Genomic DNA, 18,617 nt, shown 5'->3' on the forward strand with positions numbered 1-18,617 from the left:
TAAGTTGGAAATAAGTTTTACAGTAAAATTCACGGTAGCGCATAATACTATAGCACAATTTGTAGGTATATATTAGGTTGCAATGCACTTCATACATTTTGCCATTATTAATAATTAGTAAATATTATAGTGTTATGTGCTCTGATATCCTAATAAATAATAATACAGATATTGCGATACAGAGTGTTGACTTAAACAAATACTTAATTAGAGGTAGGTATTAATAAAACCTGAGTTGGGAAAATGGAAACACGTTAGGCCTAAAAATACTGAATAATAATAAAAGGAAGGAAACACACTTTGTAAATTGGGAAATGATCGAACACAATCCGCATATTTATTACAATAGCAATTTATCGTAGTCCTACAATCAATTAATACGATAGAATAGAATTTTATAGGAAATCCAGTCTTAACGGTAGTAATGATGGTCGCCGAGTTCGAGTATGGGTAGTACGTCATCCGGATGCCATAAAATACTAAATAGTAGGATCGTGGTATGAATGTACCCGAGAGCGTGTGAACCATAGAAATACGACGTTGCGCATCGCTTGACCAGAAGCGATGACCAAGAATAGTGGGGAAGGATCTGTACAGGAAAACCCGAAATATAGGGTTTTCGCAGACGTGCGCGCGATTCACCAGAGTTATAACGAGCATTTTAATGCCATTCTGTAACAGAATCGTATTTTTTTTTTACTAAAAAATAATTTGAATTAAATAAAAACACTTGGTAATATTTTCAAAACAAAATACTTTGAAATAATTTGAGACTTAAATTTATACCACTACGTTGATCATAATTGACAACTATAGAGAAGGCCTCATTTGATTACAGAAAAATAAAGTGAGCATAATAATTAAATGCAGGATTAAATAAAATTCTGTGGCACCTAGAGATTGATTGATATTCTGACTGATACATATGGCTGTGCTCAAAAGTGCTCATAAATCAATTTATATGTATATATTTAATAACTAATCAATAAATACATATTAATAATACATAATCAATTTTTGGAAATTACTTAACTTGATTTGTTTTATAAATATTTTTGAATACCTAGTTATTATCTGGTAAGTACATATAATATATTGTATATATTATTAAAAACTATATACTATAAATGTAGGTATCCATATAATTTTCACCATTTTTACTATTTTTCTATAAATCAAAAAAATTGTCGAGTACTTTACACAAAGTATTTGGAATAGTTAAGTTCAATTTAATTCATGTGACTATCTAAATAGTCAACGGATGTAGTAATAAGTGACGGTTTACCAGTTGCATTTAAAATTATTTTTTTATATACCAATTGCGCTCTAAACATGTTAGGGTCGATAGACCAATTGCTCTCAAAACATTTTACAATACCTAAGAAAAACTTATTAGTTGTAATTATATAATAATTGAATACACTAACCGGTTTTTTACGAGTATTAATACATAAAACATAATATAATATAAATAAATAATTCTTTTTCTTAACATTTATCAAGTTACTGTACTTGTGTGATTAAAATGTAGGTACGTAATAATACACGTTTTTCATAAAACTCCCGATACTTTTTTAAATATATTATATATAACATGCAGCCACTGAACCAGTAATCAATTAATCAATAAGTTTTTCATTTTAAAGTATTTTAGTGTGTAGATTTTTTATGTTGATGTTGATGGAATTAGATCTAACAACAATATTTTCATACCTGAAAGTAAGCAAATTTGAATACAAGCGAATTGATACAGTGACCTTAAACAAAAAACTTTATTTTAGGTGCAATTGGTCTATACGACCATACCTGTACCGAGTACTTATATTATATAATATGACATAATATGTAATAATTATGTGATTTACTGATATGTCTACCTGAACTATTGTTAATATAGTTGAGTCGCGATAACTCGAAAAACTTGACAACTTGAAATTTTTTTATTCTCCTAAAAATATAAATTAATATGAAATCGAGTTAAATATCTCGAAGCGAATTTATATCTCCCTTCAACTTTAAGTTATCGCGACTCGACTGTGTATTTGTATGTGTGTGTGTGTGTGTATATGACTAAGAAACGCTCCACCAAAATTGAACAATACAATTGCAGTCTTTACAGGAGTATTATAGGAATTTATCTGTGATAACTGATAAGTTTATTCGTTTTTCCGTAATAAACTTATTAATCACACTATTGGATTATTGACAAATACTTTTTGTTACATCTTACATCACATAATAGATTTGTAGCATTATTAATAAGTCGTTGGGCCACCAATTTAAATTCTGACATTAATTCACAGTTAAATCTAGTTAGCACTAAGTTTTCACCAATATCTTGTTTATTGTTACAAATATATCTATCATATTTATTATGTGTGTTGACCTCAGACCTAATACATAGTAAAAACTATTTTAATATCAATAATATCTAACACAAGACGTTAGTTAGTATCGACGATGTTATCAATAGTTTCAATCATTATTTTAATTTTTTGAATAAACATTTAATAACATAGAATTTATGAAGTATTTTTATAATTAGATAAGTTAGGTATTTTTTCTTACTCTATCGTCCTTAATTTTTTTCGATACCATATCGCTTTTTGAATTGCTAAAGGGAATTTAATCGATTGAATAATTTGAATATAATAAACTACCTCAAAAGCTTTGGATACTTGGTATTTTTGAAAATTACTGAAATTACGAAATAGGTGATTTTTACATTCTACTTTCTCCACTAATCATGTAGGACCATAAGAAATAACTTCTTTTAGATGTTTTATAACACTGAAATCTCCAATAACTACAATAGATGCATTTTCAATGCTTTATTAATTGGAAATTTGTTTTTGTCATCAATATCTGATTGAATTATTGTTTCAATGTTACACATTTTATATTTAAATAACCATGAATATTGAAATCCTTTACTCGCTTTTTAAAATATTAAAAGAACAATCAAATCATTTTATATGATTTTGGTTTTTACTGGACAATCTTTAATCAAATACAAATTTTATATCCACAAGTCGACGACTAAACAGAATTATAAATTTGTAAATAAAAAAATAAATAAATTTCATTTTCAAATAATGCAAATACAAAAATTATTTCCCTTGTAAAATAATATGCTAATGATTCACATACAAACATACATACACACACACACACACACACATATATATATATACATATATTAGACTGATTATTTTCTATTTTAATTTTAAGCGAATCTAAAAAAATTTGCAACTCGTCATATTTTTATATTATTGAATTCTAAGAAAAACTTATAAGGAATTTATTATTACATTTTAAAATGTTATTGTCTTATAGGTATGAATATTAAATATTTTATAATTTTGTAAATACAAAATAATTTGGTAAATTTTGCAATATTTATGAAATTCGTTAAAATTTGAACATTAAATGCTTTAAAGTATTTTTGTGAATTTACAATCAGCCTTTTTTTTATTCCTATTAATAAAAACTTATAAATAACTTTGTATTACATTTTCAATTTTTTTTGTCTAACTGAATAATTTTTATTATTAAAAATTAAAAAATCGATCATTAAACATTTAATAAATTAATATTGAGCCTTTAAACATAATTTAGTGGTCCATGATTGGTTCATTAAATTTTATTGAACCATTAATCATTCAATTTTTATATGACTCAGCATAAAAATACCTGCTAATGATATTATATAAATATTATACCACTTAAAATAGCATAAATACCATATAATGATATCACTGCTGAATGAATTATTTTAATCATAATGTGTAGGTTTTGGGGTAGATTCTATCTTGTGTAGGCGATAATATCACAAAAGGTGATAAAACAGGGTGAATGAGACTGAATTGTAAGGGTGTTGGATCCTGGCGCTGACACCCTATGACAACAATAACCTCATTAACATCACAATCAAATGGTATCAAACTATAATTAACTTTTAAACCACTGTCAAAAACACTAACGGTAGCATTACAATTTCAATGCGCAATCTCCCAGAAGTCAAATACATATTATTCTATTCGCAACCAAAAACAACCGTATGATAATTATAAAACTCGTCAGTTTAAAAAAAAAAATTGTTTATATTTTCGTGATAATCATGGATGAAATATTATTTCCCATTAAAATTTTATATTACATAATAAGTTTAAAATAGTATAATATGTATATTGTATGCGTATATAAACCAATAATTACCTGGTAATCTACAATATAACATAGAAGATAATACTCGAATAGTCGGATGGATTTAATAGTTTTTTCGAAGACATTAGGAACCATTATATTGGAAAGGCATTCAGCATTCAGCAGAGAGCATGATTTACAATAGGACCCTTCCGGTAAAATACAAACAAATAAGTAGGTATATTTATGTAAATAAATTATCCGTTGCTCGAGAATACAGTAAGCGCGTATATACTTATTACTTATACACGTTAACACTTGCCTTAATGCATTCTCGTACAAAATTTAACCATATTGCATACATCTATGCACGGCTTTGCACCCGAATTATTTAAATTGGGTTTCGGGTGCTGAATTCATTTGGGTATATTAAATTATATACTTTCAAACCGAACTGAAATTATCATTATATCATAATAATATAACGATAACGTTGTACTTTTTTTTGTTGTTGGCGAGGACAGCAATGTGCAAATCGAATAAATATTAGTACAACTGTACGTGTACACAAAGCCGTGTGGGTACTTGTCACGATACTTATACGTAGTCGTATGCTATTAGTTTCCCCAGGGCGCGCTGATAGAATAACAATAAATAATAATCGAGTATTTAGGGTATAGTGTTATTAAGTGTAGCGCCGTTGTTATATGTTATAGCCCATTAGCCTTTATAAATAACTACGACGTGTTTGCGTATAATTGACACTTAATAGTGGTGTGCGTGGCATATATATATATATAAGTATAATGATATCTATATATACCATAAGCATTTAGTGTTATTAAATCGCGCGAAGAACATGGTTCGTCACTCTCTCTGATCGTCGCGTGTATATTACCTCCCACTCCGCTAAATGCTACCACTGCAGCACCAGACCATCGGCACCTACCAAAACCGCCACAAAAATCACCCCGAAAAGCATTTAGTACTATTGTTGGTTTTATTGTATTTTCTTTTTTTTACTTTCCTATATTCCTCTTTCCGTTCGATACTGCGCCTCTATTATTCACTATATATATATATATATATATACAGGGTGATTTTTTTATCGTGAACCAGTAAATATCTCGGTAAATATTAGGAATTTTAAAATAATTTTTTTTTTAAACTTTCTAGGTTTTACTATTTTACACTGTGTTACAAGTTTGATAATTTTAACTTCTTCCCTTATTTGATAAAAAACTATCAACTTTCGATTTTCAAATGGCAATACATATTTTCGATAACGAAAATTTATAAACATACTGAAAAAAATAATTTTAACGTTTATAGAATTTAATTTCAGTAATCCGTTCGCGACTTATTACCGTTTAAATATTCGTTCAATATACTGCTACCGGGTAGTTTATCAAACCCAACAGTAAAGACCAGAAGTAAAAACGAAATGATATCTTAATTTAACAATACCCATAACGATCATAATCGATAATAAATCTTAGGTAGCAAGATAGATAAACAATACTGTTAGAAAAAAAAAATGTCCTATCAACACTCCCACCAGAAAACCGTGGTGTCAGTGAGCGACTAGCCTGCCGCATCGAGGTTGAATCAGTTATAAAGTATAAAAATAACATATTACAATTTACTATCATGGTTACATAGTACATCACTGGTTACTGATTCTTGGTATAGGACTTATCACGTATTATTTTAACAAAAAAATGATAATAAATGGCGGTTAACTGTTTCTGAAAACATGTGTTTATAGGTTAACTGTTAATGTTAATTTTCCATTATCAAATATCGAATATTAATTATTAATTAATTAATATTCTTTGAACGTTTAACCACAGAATATGTTTTAAATAAATACTATGTAAATGTGTATTATTTTAAATATAAATTTAAGGTTTAAACCAATTATTTCAATGCATATGTATTTTGTGATAGTGTTTTAATGTTGTATTTTGGTTAAACAATTTGAATTTAATTAAAAGTATACTTCAATCCAATCAGCAATAGTATTATGTGTATGACAATTAGTTTTCATACTTTTCCGACAACTTTTTTTGTATAATTTATTGGTAAGTTCAATCTAAAATTAATAAATTAGAATTTTTTTTTTTATTAAATGATTTATGCATAATATTATTGGCAAATAATAACCATGGTTCAAATATCTTAATTTTATTTCAGTGGCAATTCGTAGAATTGGTGTAATTAATCAAAAATAACAGTGAAATATATGACTAGCTCAATTTGACCAGCAATTAATGCAAATTCATATTGCTTTCTACTGGTACCTATCTGATGACTATAAATTAATAAATAAAATAAAATTGGAATAAAAGAATAAAATATACATATATCTATATTATATTTTAATCTTTTAACAAACTAAACAATCTATTATGTAAGTATGAATTTTTTTATAAAATAAATAATTTGATGTTAATTATAATTTTTGTTCATTTTTTAGGAAATTTATTTTATTTTATTTCAAATTCCAATTGCATTTAATAGTACTAACTTTTAATTTAAATATCTATAACAATATTGGATGAACAAATACAAATTGCTGTTTTGGTTAGCCACAGCATAATACAGTGAAACTTCTAGTTAACGGTCACCAAAGGGACCATAAATAATGACCGCTATTTAGAGGTAGCTGTCCTATAGAGGTGACCATTAACGGAAGTTTTACTGTACATCTCACCTGATAACTTAATAAGTATGTATACAATTTTTTTTGTATAGAATCAATTCTATAAATAATTTAATGTTTTTTTTTTTTTAGTTGCATTCTGATAAAAAAAATAACAGTGCAGCATCAAGACCAACTACTTCTAAATTTGTAAAAATTGTTGATGATCACATTAATAGTTAATTGTATGTTTAAATAATTAGGTTAAGTTATTGGTACATAACATAAGTAGGGCGGCGCTTTCCATTACCGCACAAACATGACCCAATACCGCACAGATTTATAAAAAGGTATAGCCTAATTCCGCATACAACAAATGGTACGATACCACATAAATTTATTAAATATAAAAATTTTACATAGAATTAAATAGTTAAAAATAATTTTTAGTCATAATTTGCAGTAGTATTAGTAATAATAGTAACACAAATGTAATAATTTAAACATAAATGTTATTGTAGACACCTATATTGGTTTAAAATGTAAACCAATTTGTACACTGTGAATACAATCTTTTACAGATAAAGTTTAATAATGTCGTTATAGATAATTGTCGATAAGTGACGATAATCGTCCAAAATATAAATGTGCGGCAATGGGATATCCAGTATTTTAAAATCTGTGTGCAGTTTTGTCCCATGCATATTTATAACGGGCGATGCCCAAGTAGGGCTATGGAGTTTTTATTAACCTAAATTGGCAAATTAAAATTTTTTTTTATATCTGAGTGTCATTTTTATGCAATATATTAAAAGATTTTTATATCATAAAATATTAATTAAAAATTAACATCATTTCAAAAATAAGTGTAAAAATCAATAATTTTTTAAAACATCCATAGCCCTAAAAATATGTTGTACTCTATGTATAGAGTAGATAATGTAAAGTATGTTCAATGTTCATTTAATTTGTATTAATTTATCTAGGGTAGTGGACATGTTAAGTGTTAATATTTTTTATTAGGTATGACCTTACCCAAATCCTGCAAAAATTTGCACTACGGAAATTTGTTCATGTTCTAGTAAAATTATTAATAACTAATGTGTTTATTGCCTTTGATAATTTAGTATTGAATTAATGTCCATTATTTGGTCTATTCACATACAAGATAGTTTTAATATAAAATGCAAATCATACATTATACGAAAAATATATACTAGTATAACTTATAATTATAAATGGAAAATTGGGTAGGCACGATGTACAACGAGCTCTAGGCCTATAACCTTGTATCAGATTAACAACACAGGACTCATTTTCTCGATGCACAAACCATTGTAATATCAGTCTGATGTAGGTTATTTGTCATGTCACTTAATTTGTGTAATCAAAATAATTTACCTATTCTATTTTTTTTTTAGTATACATAGATTGATTTGTAATTATTTTTATGTTTAATGAAAAGAAAACCTTTAATGGAAGGGGCATTGTAAAAATGTATAATTAAAAAAAAAGAAGAAATGTGTGAATAGACCTTTAACTACTTTAGTCTTAGCTCTATACCCTGAATCCAAGTACATATGGCAACCATATACATTTATATCTGCACATTTATGAATTATTTTTCTAAATACATAGAAATTGTTGATTTACTTTGTTTTAAAATGAAAAAATGTTATCTGTTTAATATAATCATTTACTATAGTAATTAAGATACACCATATTGTTTTTTAAAAAATATTTATTTTGTAATTTACTAATTATAACTCATCAATCTAATATAGAAATATAAATTATATTAAATAAATACATATGTATTTGTATGTATTTGGAGGACATATCTTTATCAAGACTCAAAACTTTAGTTTGGCAGCAGGACGGTGCTCCAGCTCATAATAAAAATATTGTCATAGAGTATTTAAATTGCACTTTTGGTACAAATTGGATGGGAACGTACAGTCCAAAAATATGTTGGCCACCTCGTAGTCCCGATCTGACTTCGCCATATTATTTTCTTTGGGGTTATCTTCAAAGTGTAGTTTACAAAGAAATGCCTGCTAATGTAAATGATCTTAAACAAAAAATTAAAGATGCTTGTTCTAATATCTCAAATTATGTTTTAATGAAAACTACTACAAATGAATTACTTAAAAGACTGGCAATTTGTTTGGAAGTAGATGGTCATCAGTTTGAACATCTATTAAAATAAATTATTAATAAACTTTAATTGACTACTTACAAGTATTGTGTATGTGTTTGTTTGTTTTAATTAAATTTTGAACTTAACTAATCCTTACTTTCCTTACCAATATTGGAAGCTTTTATAAATTATAAGGTATATTCACTATATTCTAAGATGTATGTATTTCAACCATGGTTACATAGTTCTGTGATAATATTAACTTCATACTTCATAGGTTTAATTTTGAAACATGAACTAAGATATAATATTGTTCCATGGTATACAAATTAATTTAGTTAATATTGTTAGTGGTATCTCTGGTATTGGTACTATAGTACTTTTCTATGCTATAGTAGTACAAAACATTATAATATGTAAGTATGTTACTTATTTTCTTTGTTTCATATAATAAAACAACTTTATAAATGTTCACTCTTTTTAAATTTTTCATTAACTTTTTTACATTTATTAATTAGTATTTAGTTTTTTAGTAGCCACTAACCAGTAGGATTAATATGTTCAAGACGTTGAAATAAGTCATAAATAATTGATAGGTAGTTTTTATTCAAGTTTATTGAACTTATACCAAATAATGGACATTAATTCAATACTAAATTATCAAAGGCAATAAACACATTAGTTATTAATAATTTTACTAGAACATGAACAAATTTCCGTAGTGCAAATCTTTGCAGGATTTGGGTAAGGTCATACCTAATAAAAAATATTAACACTTAACATGTCCACTACCCTAGATAAATTAATACAAATTAAATGAACATTGAACATACTTTACATTATCTACTCTATACATAGAGTATAACATATTTTTAGGGCTATGAATGTTTTAAAAAATATTGATTTTTACACTTATTTTTGAAATGATGTTAATTTTTAATTAATATTTTAAGATATAAAAATCTTTTAATATATTGCATGAAAATGACACTCAGATGTAAAAAAAAAATTTTAATTTGCCAATTTAGGTTAATAAAAATTCCATAGCCCTACTTATGTTATGTACCAATAACTTGACCTAATTATTTAAATATACAATTAACTATTAATGTGATCATATCATATCAAGTATACTTTTAATTAAATTAAAATTGTTTAACCAAAATACAACATTAAAACACTATCACAAAATACATATGCATTGAAATAATTGGTTTAAACCTTAAATTTATATTTAAAATAATACACATTTACATAGTATTTACTTAAAACGTATTCTGTGGTTAAACGTTCAAAGAATATTAATTAATTAATTAATAATTAATATTCGATATTTGATAATGGAAAATTAACATTAACAGTTAACCGCCATTTATTATCATTTTTTTGTTAAAATAATACGTGATAAGTCCTATACCAAGAATCAGTAACCAGTGATGTACTATGTAACCATGATAGTAAATTGTAATATGTTATTTTTATACTTTATAACTGATTCAACCTCGATGCGGCAGGCTAGTCGCTCACTGACACCACGGTTTTCTGGTGGGAGTGTTGATAGGACATTTTTTTTTTCTAACAGTATTGTTTATCTATCTTGCTACCTAAGATTTATTATCGATTATGATCGTTATGGGTATTGTTAAATTAAGATATCATTTCGTTTTTACTTCTGGTCTTTACTGTTGGGTTTGATAAACTACCCGGTAGCAGTATATTGAACGAATATTTAAACGGTAATAAGTCGCGAACGGATTACTGAAATTAAATTCTATAAACGTTAAAATTATTTTTTTCAGTATGTTTATAAATTTTCGTTATCGAAAATATGTATTGCCATTTGAAAATCGAAAGTTGATAGTTTTTTATCAAATAAGGGAAGAAGTTAAAATTATCAAACTTGTAACACAGTGTAAAATAGTAAAACCTAGAAAGTTTAAAAAAAAAATTATTTTAAAATTCCTAATATTTACCGAGATATTTACTGGTTCACGATAAAAAAATCACCCTGTATATGTAACCATTTGTTGCGGTAGGGGCGGCCTATATATATTTTATTATACATTTGTAACCCATTACGACGGCAATAAAAGAAATCGTATAGGGCGTGTGTGTATACGGCGGTTGTGTACATCGCAGCTCCGGCAATCGGTGTCCGATTACATGCGAGTATATATATTATGGTGTGTACACAGTATTGACGGTTAGAGACGGTGGCGACGACGATTGCTGCTGCTCAGCCAGATAATATCGCGGACTTTGAGCGTTAGGTCGGCGAATAAATACAATAATATAATAGCAACGCCGGGGCAACAGGGGTGGCGTCGTAGAGGAGGGTCTTGGGTTGCGCGTCCCTTTTAATGGAAACACAAGCTGCGGCGATCCCCTTCTGTTTCAACCGCGCCGCCGCCACCGCCGCCCCACGCCACCCCCGAACTGTATACGCGCGCACTAATTGTTTTACACGCCTGGCTTATGGCAGCTGATAATGTCAGTGATTCTCGAAAAACAAATAAAAGGCATCGGCCACTTGACTACCGGGTTCCCGTGTCAACAAAAACCACACATATATACACCGTACATATATATATATATATTATGTATAGTACAGACTCCTGCTGCTCTCCGAGTGTGCTAGTATTCCTTTTTTTCCTTTTTTTTCACTTTCTCTATCTTTGTCTTACACATTCGTCTTTTATCGCAAGCTTCTTTCGCTCTATTCTTATACTTCTTTTTCTTATTTCATCGTATACTTCAAAACACCCAATCTTTAGAGCTATTCGAATTTCACGTCTTCTGCTCAGTTTCACTGCGTTCGCTGCAGTGTTTGGTCCGGTGTATTTACCTACTTCAATACTCTCTTTCTCTCTCTATATATATATATCTTATATCTTTCACTCTCTCTCGCCCCCCCCTCTTTTTGTCTATCACTCCCGGGGGGCGTACACACGCCGCCGCGTGTTTACCCGTTACAAACGAAAACTTTTTAACCTGCAGCACTCAGCGGATTTCGAAGACAAACAGCTCAAGATCGGAAAGCGAAATAAAAACTCAACAATTTGACAACAATGACTATTTTATTACCCCGTGTGCATGTAAGTGGTGGTGTTTGTGTGGTACGCGCGATTGTGCGTGGCCACTCGACGTTAAAAGGATGACTCATATAAGTGGTAATCCTACAAGCGTACACAAATATGTGTATGATTTCGTCGTCGTCTAGACACAAGACAATTTCTTTGATATTCTTGACTCTTGTTTAATGTAAACAAAATTAATTCGATTTAATATTGTAATGCTACAAATGTATGCAACCATAAGAGCTGTTTATAAACAGAAATTTAAAATGTAGGTAGGTACCCAATACGTTATTAAAAAAATAAATGTTTTTTTTATATTATTAATGTACTTGATTTTTTTTTAAACTTATATAACTTTTAGTGTAAAACACTAACATGATGCTTCTCTATTATACGAATAGAAAATGAATTTTGTGTCAAAAATAATTTCTAACTTAGAAATTCTAAGCCACTAACTATCTTTCCTGAACGCTAAATTTAAGTTCTGCTTAATAATTAAAAACAATTTTAAGAACAAAATCTAAATTATTACATAGAATTACATATTTTATGAATAGTTAATCAATAATTATTAATGCATTATATTATACAAAAGTGATTGATATTAGGCAGGCACGTATACAGAGGGGGTTTACCCCCCCCAAATTTATTTTGTATACGTACCTGATATTAGGATACATGTTGCTATATGTTATTTTACACATTTAAAAATTGCGAAATTAAAAATAACTGAAGAAAAAAAAATGTTAAATGCATGTACTTTTAAACAATTATTAGTATACACTAACTGTTAGCAGTATATTACAATATATAGAAGATTGTATTTTATAAAATAAGACATTGTTATAAACTTATAACTTATAATTCTATCTAAAAATATATAATATTATCGTATTTATTGTATTTTCTTAATTACAAGTTCATAATAATATAGTAATGTAATATAATAAACTTATACTAATGTATTATTTCAAAATTATATAATTTTACCCTATACATAAATACAATATAAATTTACATATGGTTATTAATATAATAATATGATTCTTCTCGAATAAAATATCAATTATTTTACAAGCACGATGAGGATAAGATTTTTACAACTATATAAACATAAAACATATATAATTAATAAAGAAGTATAGAAATAATACTTACTAGACATACTAAATTTATCAGTGTACATATACATGTTAACAATGTATAAGAGACACCCAATGTCAAGTTCAATAGTTCTAGGCCTACCGACTATAATATACGTAGTCATTCGTAATATATAACATTATATTTAAGATTGTGTAACAATAAAAGACAGTAGTTATATTATATAACCTAATATTTGAACTTTCTTTCCCGCAGCTCTTTAACTACGGTTAAAAATTGCAATTCAATTCAAAGGGCTCTGAAAACCATCAAATATAACAGGTTCCCAAACCCCAGACGCGAATGCAGGAAAAAATTTGTGGGGGGAGTTTGAAAAAATTTTCATAAATAACATACTATTCACTCGTAGGTCATGTAATTTATTTTTTGTTCCTGATATTTCGGGAGGGGTTTAAACACCTAACCCCCATCTGTGTTCGTGCCTGCCAAACCCCGATAAAAATGTTTAAGTGAACATCACACCAACTCACAAACTAACAGCATATTAAATTTGTGTTCAACAGTACCAATGTTATATTATTAGTTTTAAGAGGACTCGATACCGATCGTTTTTGTCTGCCTAACACACGCGGAACATAGAAATTTAGATATATTGTTTGCCAAACGTGTCGATTGATTTAGTAAAGCGATAGAAATATGAAAACAGATTTGAATTTGTTGTTAAGTCTACTGGAGATCGACTTTCCCATAATTTTTTTTTTTTGCTTATAACTTCTTCAAAAATTTAAATATGACAATTTCTAATTTCTATTTTTTTAATATAACTTTTTTTGGACTTGAGGTAATACAATAAAAAATGTGAATTGATCAATTATGTGTATAATTTTACGATAAGATAATTTTAAGTTCATTATTTTAATTTAAATATTAAAGACAATTTTGAACATTTTGATTTTATTTTACATATTTATTAACTTTAAAACAAATATATTAAATAAATAAAATTCTTATCTTTAAATTGGATAATGAGACATTTAAAGCAGAATATCAATTACCATTGTCCATTGTTATCATATTATAAGTTATAAAAATTGACTTTTATATACTTTTTAGATATCAATCTTAAAATACTATTAATTATCATTGTATCTTATCGCAAATAAATTGTAAAAATTGCAATTTCATCCGTTAATACACAAAATAAATAAATTATGACGTAGGCGTGTGTTAAAAAAGGATTTTTCAAAACGCAGTAAGTGAGTTGATTCCCAAAACCTACTTTATTTATTAGTTGATTCCCGGATCATTAATAGGTATGTGCGAGTTGATTCCCTATTGTTGTATATCAATAGATTGAGCTTTTAGAAGTGCAGTCGAAAACATATATTAAATGCAAGAGCAATGGGACTAGAAAATCCATGAAAACCCGAGAAAAACAAAGTTTTTTGAGAGAAGTGATGTCACGGTATACTGGTTATCTCATTGCCAAATACTACTAGTTTTTAAAAACAATGTGTCTTACATTTTTACCTAACTACTAATTTTTTTTTATTAATAATTTATTTTATAAATAATTAATAAATAAAAACTGAATGATTTTCAAAATATGAAACAACTAAAAAAAACAACATTTTTGTGAAACTTGTTAGCCAACCTTCTCGTGGTGTTTCTTAGATTACCTACGCTAATAGACTGAATATTTGACTAAATATTGAAAAAAGTACGTATATAATGAACCGGGAATCAACCATAGACTACATATAAAGTCTATAGAATCAACTCAGCAATATCAGTGTAGGTAAACAGGTACTCGGGAATCAACTCGTACGCAGCCTTTCAAAATTCTATCTCTAAAGCAGTGCCGCAGTGGTTCCCATTTAGTATGATGCCACGGACTCCTACCTAAAATTTAAATTGGTCCGGGGACCCCTTATTTGTAAATATTTTAAGTATTTATTTTTCAATTTTGTTTAATTATGCAAAATTATATACGTTTATAATAAATTTATTGTTGACCTTTTTTTGTTTTTTTAAAGTGTTAAAAAGGGGATTCAAAATTTGAGGCCTATTGTTCGGGGCAATGCCGTGGTGAGGCGGAGTAGCCGCGAGTCGCCGACCACCTGCTCCAGTGGATTGCGATCATCCTACCTGTCAATGTACAGATATGTAATAATAATAGAGTAAAACTATTCTGTATTTCCGTAATACCCCACCATAATATTCGAGCATATAAGCACGCGCAAACATCACGCGTCGTCGTCGCCAGTCACCACGTCTGCGAGGTGTAGTCTACATTAATTTTGGAAGTTTTGTTATCAACCAAGCAACAACTATCAATGATCAAACTGCTGATGTCTTTTGGGAGAAAATAAATTGTATACATTTCAATAGACACAGTGATTAACATGGATGATGCTACTAATTATCCTGTCGAATATTTGAATTCGTTAAATCCACCAGGTCTGCCATAGCATAGGCTTATTTCGCGTGTAGGTACTCCTGTTAGATATGTTGTTGAGAAAACTAAAACCACCTAAATAATGGGACCCGGCTGAAAATTAATGTCTTACGACTTACATCGAAATATTGTGGAAGCCACCATTTTAACTGGATGAGCGCAAGGAGAAATTGTATTTATACGTTACACCTCGAATACTTTAAATTCAAAACGATCTTTCGTTCGAATTTAATAGTATACAATTTCCTCTCCAAGTCTGCTTTGCAATGGTTATAAACATGATTTTGAGTTTTTGACTATTCAAAGGCATAGGATTGCGCATGAAATTGGATGTGACGTTGCCAAATTGTTTATTAAACAAAAATAAAATAAAATTATTTTCAATAATTAAATACAGATACAAATACATTTATTCAAAAAATATTTAAATACATTTATTCAAATACTTAATAAGAATGTTATAATATTAAAAAAAATTGAATAAAAAAATGTTAAAAATACCGTAAATGGTTACATAGATTCACGCTCAATCTACATCCTAAAAATTATTATAATTAAAAGAAATTTTCCATTTTAAAAATAAATACAAAATTTAACACTGTGACCCAATTAAAACACGAACACAACTGACAGTAAATAGGTATAGTCACATCATGCACGATTATAGTAAAGGCGTATTATATTCGCACATGGATATATAATAATATATAATAATTTTGATCCATTATAAAAGTATGATATAAAATATAACCAATTACTTCTTAGTAATGGAATATTTGTCCGGTGTCGGCAATAATAAGTAACAGATAATTTACTTACTAAGGTATCGTACGGATTTAACATGAACCTATATATTTAGCAACATTGCTTAGAAGTAAAAATAATATAGTACGCGCAATCGTTTGCCTAAAATGGTACCCCCAATAAGAACCGCGCGCAATCGTATCGCACCCATATTTTTACTTAATATTTAATATGAAATGTTTTTTATATCTTTGCAGCTAAAACTCTGCACACACGAAGCCACGGGAAAATTGTTGGTAGGTAGCCATTGAAATAATCTAAATTAAAAAAATTAAAAAAATAAATAAATGGGCATTGCCTAATCATAAAAGCTTAAAAGCTACTTTAACCGGGTAATACAAGGCGTAGTACATATATTATATTATTATTGTTATTATTATATAATATAATACAGTTACGGACTCAGACTTCTGTTGTTTAGACAGCGACAGCCACGCGGACAATTGGCTGTTTTGTGTGTATAGTGATTCAGCGTTATATTATATATTATTATTATTTTATTATGTGTGACGAAGACCCACCGCAGCAGTAGACCCTACAGTAGTTGACTGTTCAGTTTGAATGAAATTCTTGTGTGCTTACATATATATTGTATACTATAATATAGTATTATAGTATATACAGATTGTATTTATTGTATATTATTATTGTCTTCACAAACTCTGAATGTCTTCTGGAATAGATATGTGTAGACTTTAGATTTTTACTTTACATCACGATATACAACATACAGATTATGATATTATTATTAAATAATACTAAATTAATTACTCTTGACTTTGACTGAAATGAAAAAAAATATCTTATTGGGTTTTGAGAAGTTTGATAATATATTATATAATAATATAACGTCTATCGTCTAGCACAGTGGTCGGCAACCGGCTTTAAATTAAATAAAAATTATTTTTTACCAAAACATTAAATTAAATTAAAATATGAAATACTTTTATTCTTTGTCTCTATGAGTCTTATAAATAAACAGAATTATGATTATCTCCATTATTTCAAGAGATATAGTAATAGCCAATAGGTAAATCTTCGTGGACACAGTATATTATGTAGATACATCAACAAAAGTACTTCAAACCGTATCTTAATGAAATGCTCTCTGTTAAAAAATGATTTACTCTTTTTAGTAATAATTTTTATTATAATTTATAAGATAATAATCAATGTCATATTAAAAATATGTATAACAACAATATTACTCATTGACTCTTTTTGAAGTTATCGTTATTTTATAAATTATCATTACTGAATCCATTGGAAGACATAAGTACCAAAAAAAGATGAGAAAAAATAAATTTTATCATACAAAAACGCCAATTCCAGTTATTAATTATAGAACTATATTGTGCAAAAACTCAAACGTATATAATCTTAATTGGCATTATACGGTTACGATAGGGCATCAGACTTTTTGTATTACCTACCTATAATGTTATATTGTTAGAACTTATAAATTAACCATTCGCATAAACTACACTTAAGTTAAAATTAAATTTACAAAACAATTATGAACAATGGCGTTTTATGCATTTTGTTTAATAAACAAAAATAAAGATTTTTATGATTATATAATACTGACTATTGACGATTTTGAATATTTTGAATTATAAAAAACATTAATATTGGTAAAAATTATATTTATTTTTAATATATTTGACGCTTTTGTCCAAATAATTTTGACATAAATGATATTTATTTTTAAATCTTTGGCGCTTATACTATTAACTACTGGATCAATATAGTGTATGTCGAGGTTTGCCTAACCGTCGAACCGTATAATCCTTCTTGGCCTGTACTATTTCAAATGTACACTTTAAATCGATGCAACGGAGAAGAAAGTCTTTTTTCAATAGCTGGTGTTCCTGGTAATGTAATAGCTAATACGTAAGTATATGTGATAACTTAAAATTAACTGTTTCATTTTTTTTGTAATTTGAATGGACAACTAATGTTATCACAAATTAAGTTCATCCATAATATACTTCTAAGTTTGTAATACAATCATTATTGTTATTTAATATGTTATTGTAAATAATTGTTGAGTGTTAAAAGGTTTCTTCAGTTATTTATTTTCCATGTTTTGATACTTAATAGACAATTAAAACTTTTCAGTTTGGCCCTATGTTTAAAAATAGTTACCTAATTTAGTATTATTCTATAAAGTTATCAATAAATCAAACAAGCATTGAAACTCTGTAGACTGAAATATTCTTTTGAATTATTTGCAATAATATT

The 18,617-nt window shown here is 27.8% G+C and overlaps 1 long non-coding RNA gene across 1 annotated transcript; it reads left to right on the top strand.

The window, feature by feature from the left end:
• The first annotated feature begins 5,963 nt into the window (after positions 1 to 5,963).
• LOC132917935 (uncharacterized) lies at positions 5,964 to 8,599 on the top strand. Its single transcript, XR_009660359.1, has 4 exons — positions 5,964 to 6,230; positions 6,343 to 6,559; positions 6,626 to 6,877; positions 6,944 to 8,599. It is a non-coding gene; the product is annotated as an uncharacterized LOC132917935 (long non-coding RNA).
• The last annotated feature ends 10,018 nt before the right edge of the window (positions 8,600 to 18,617 follow it).

This window comes from Rhopalosiphum padi, chromosome 1 (genome assembly GCF_020882245.1).
Source record: "Rhopalosiphum padi isolate XX-2018 chromosome 1, ASM2088224v1, whole genome shotgun sequence".
NCBI classification, from domain to species: Eukaryota; Metazoa; Arthropoda; class Insecta; order Hemiptera; family Aphididae; genus Rhopalosiphum; species Rhopalosiphum padi.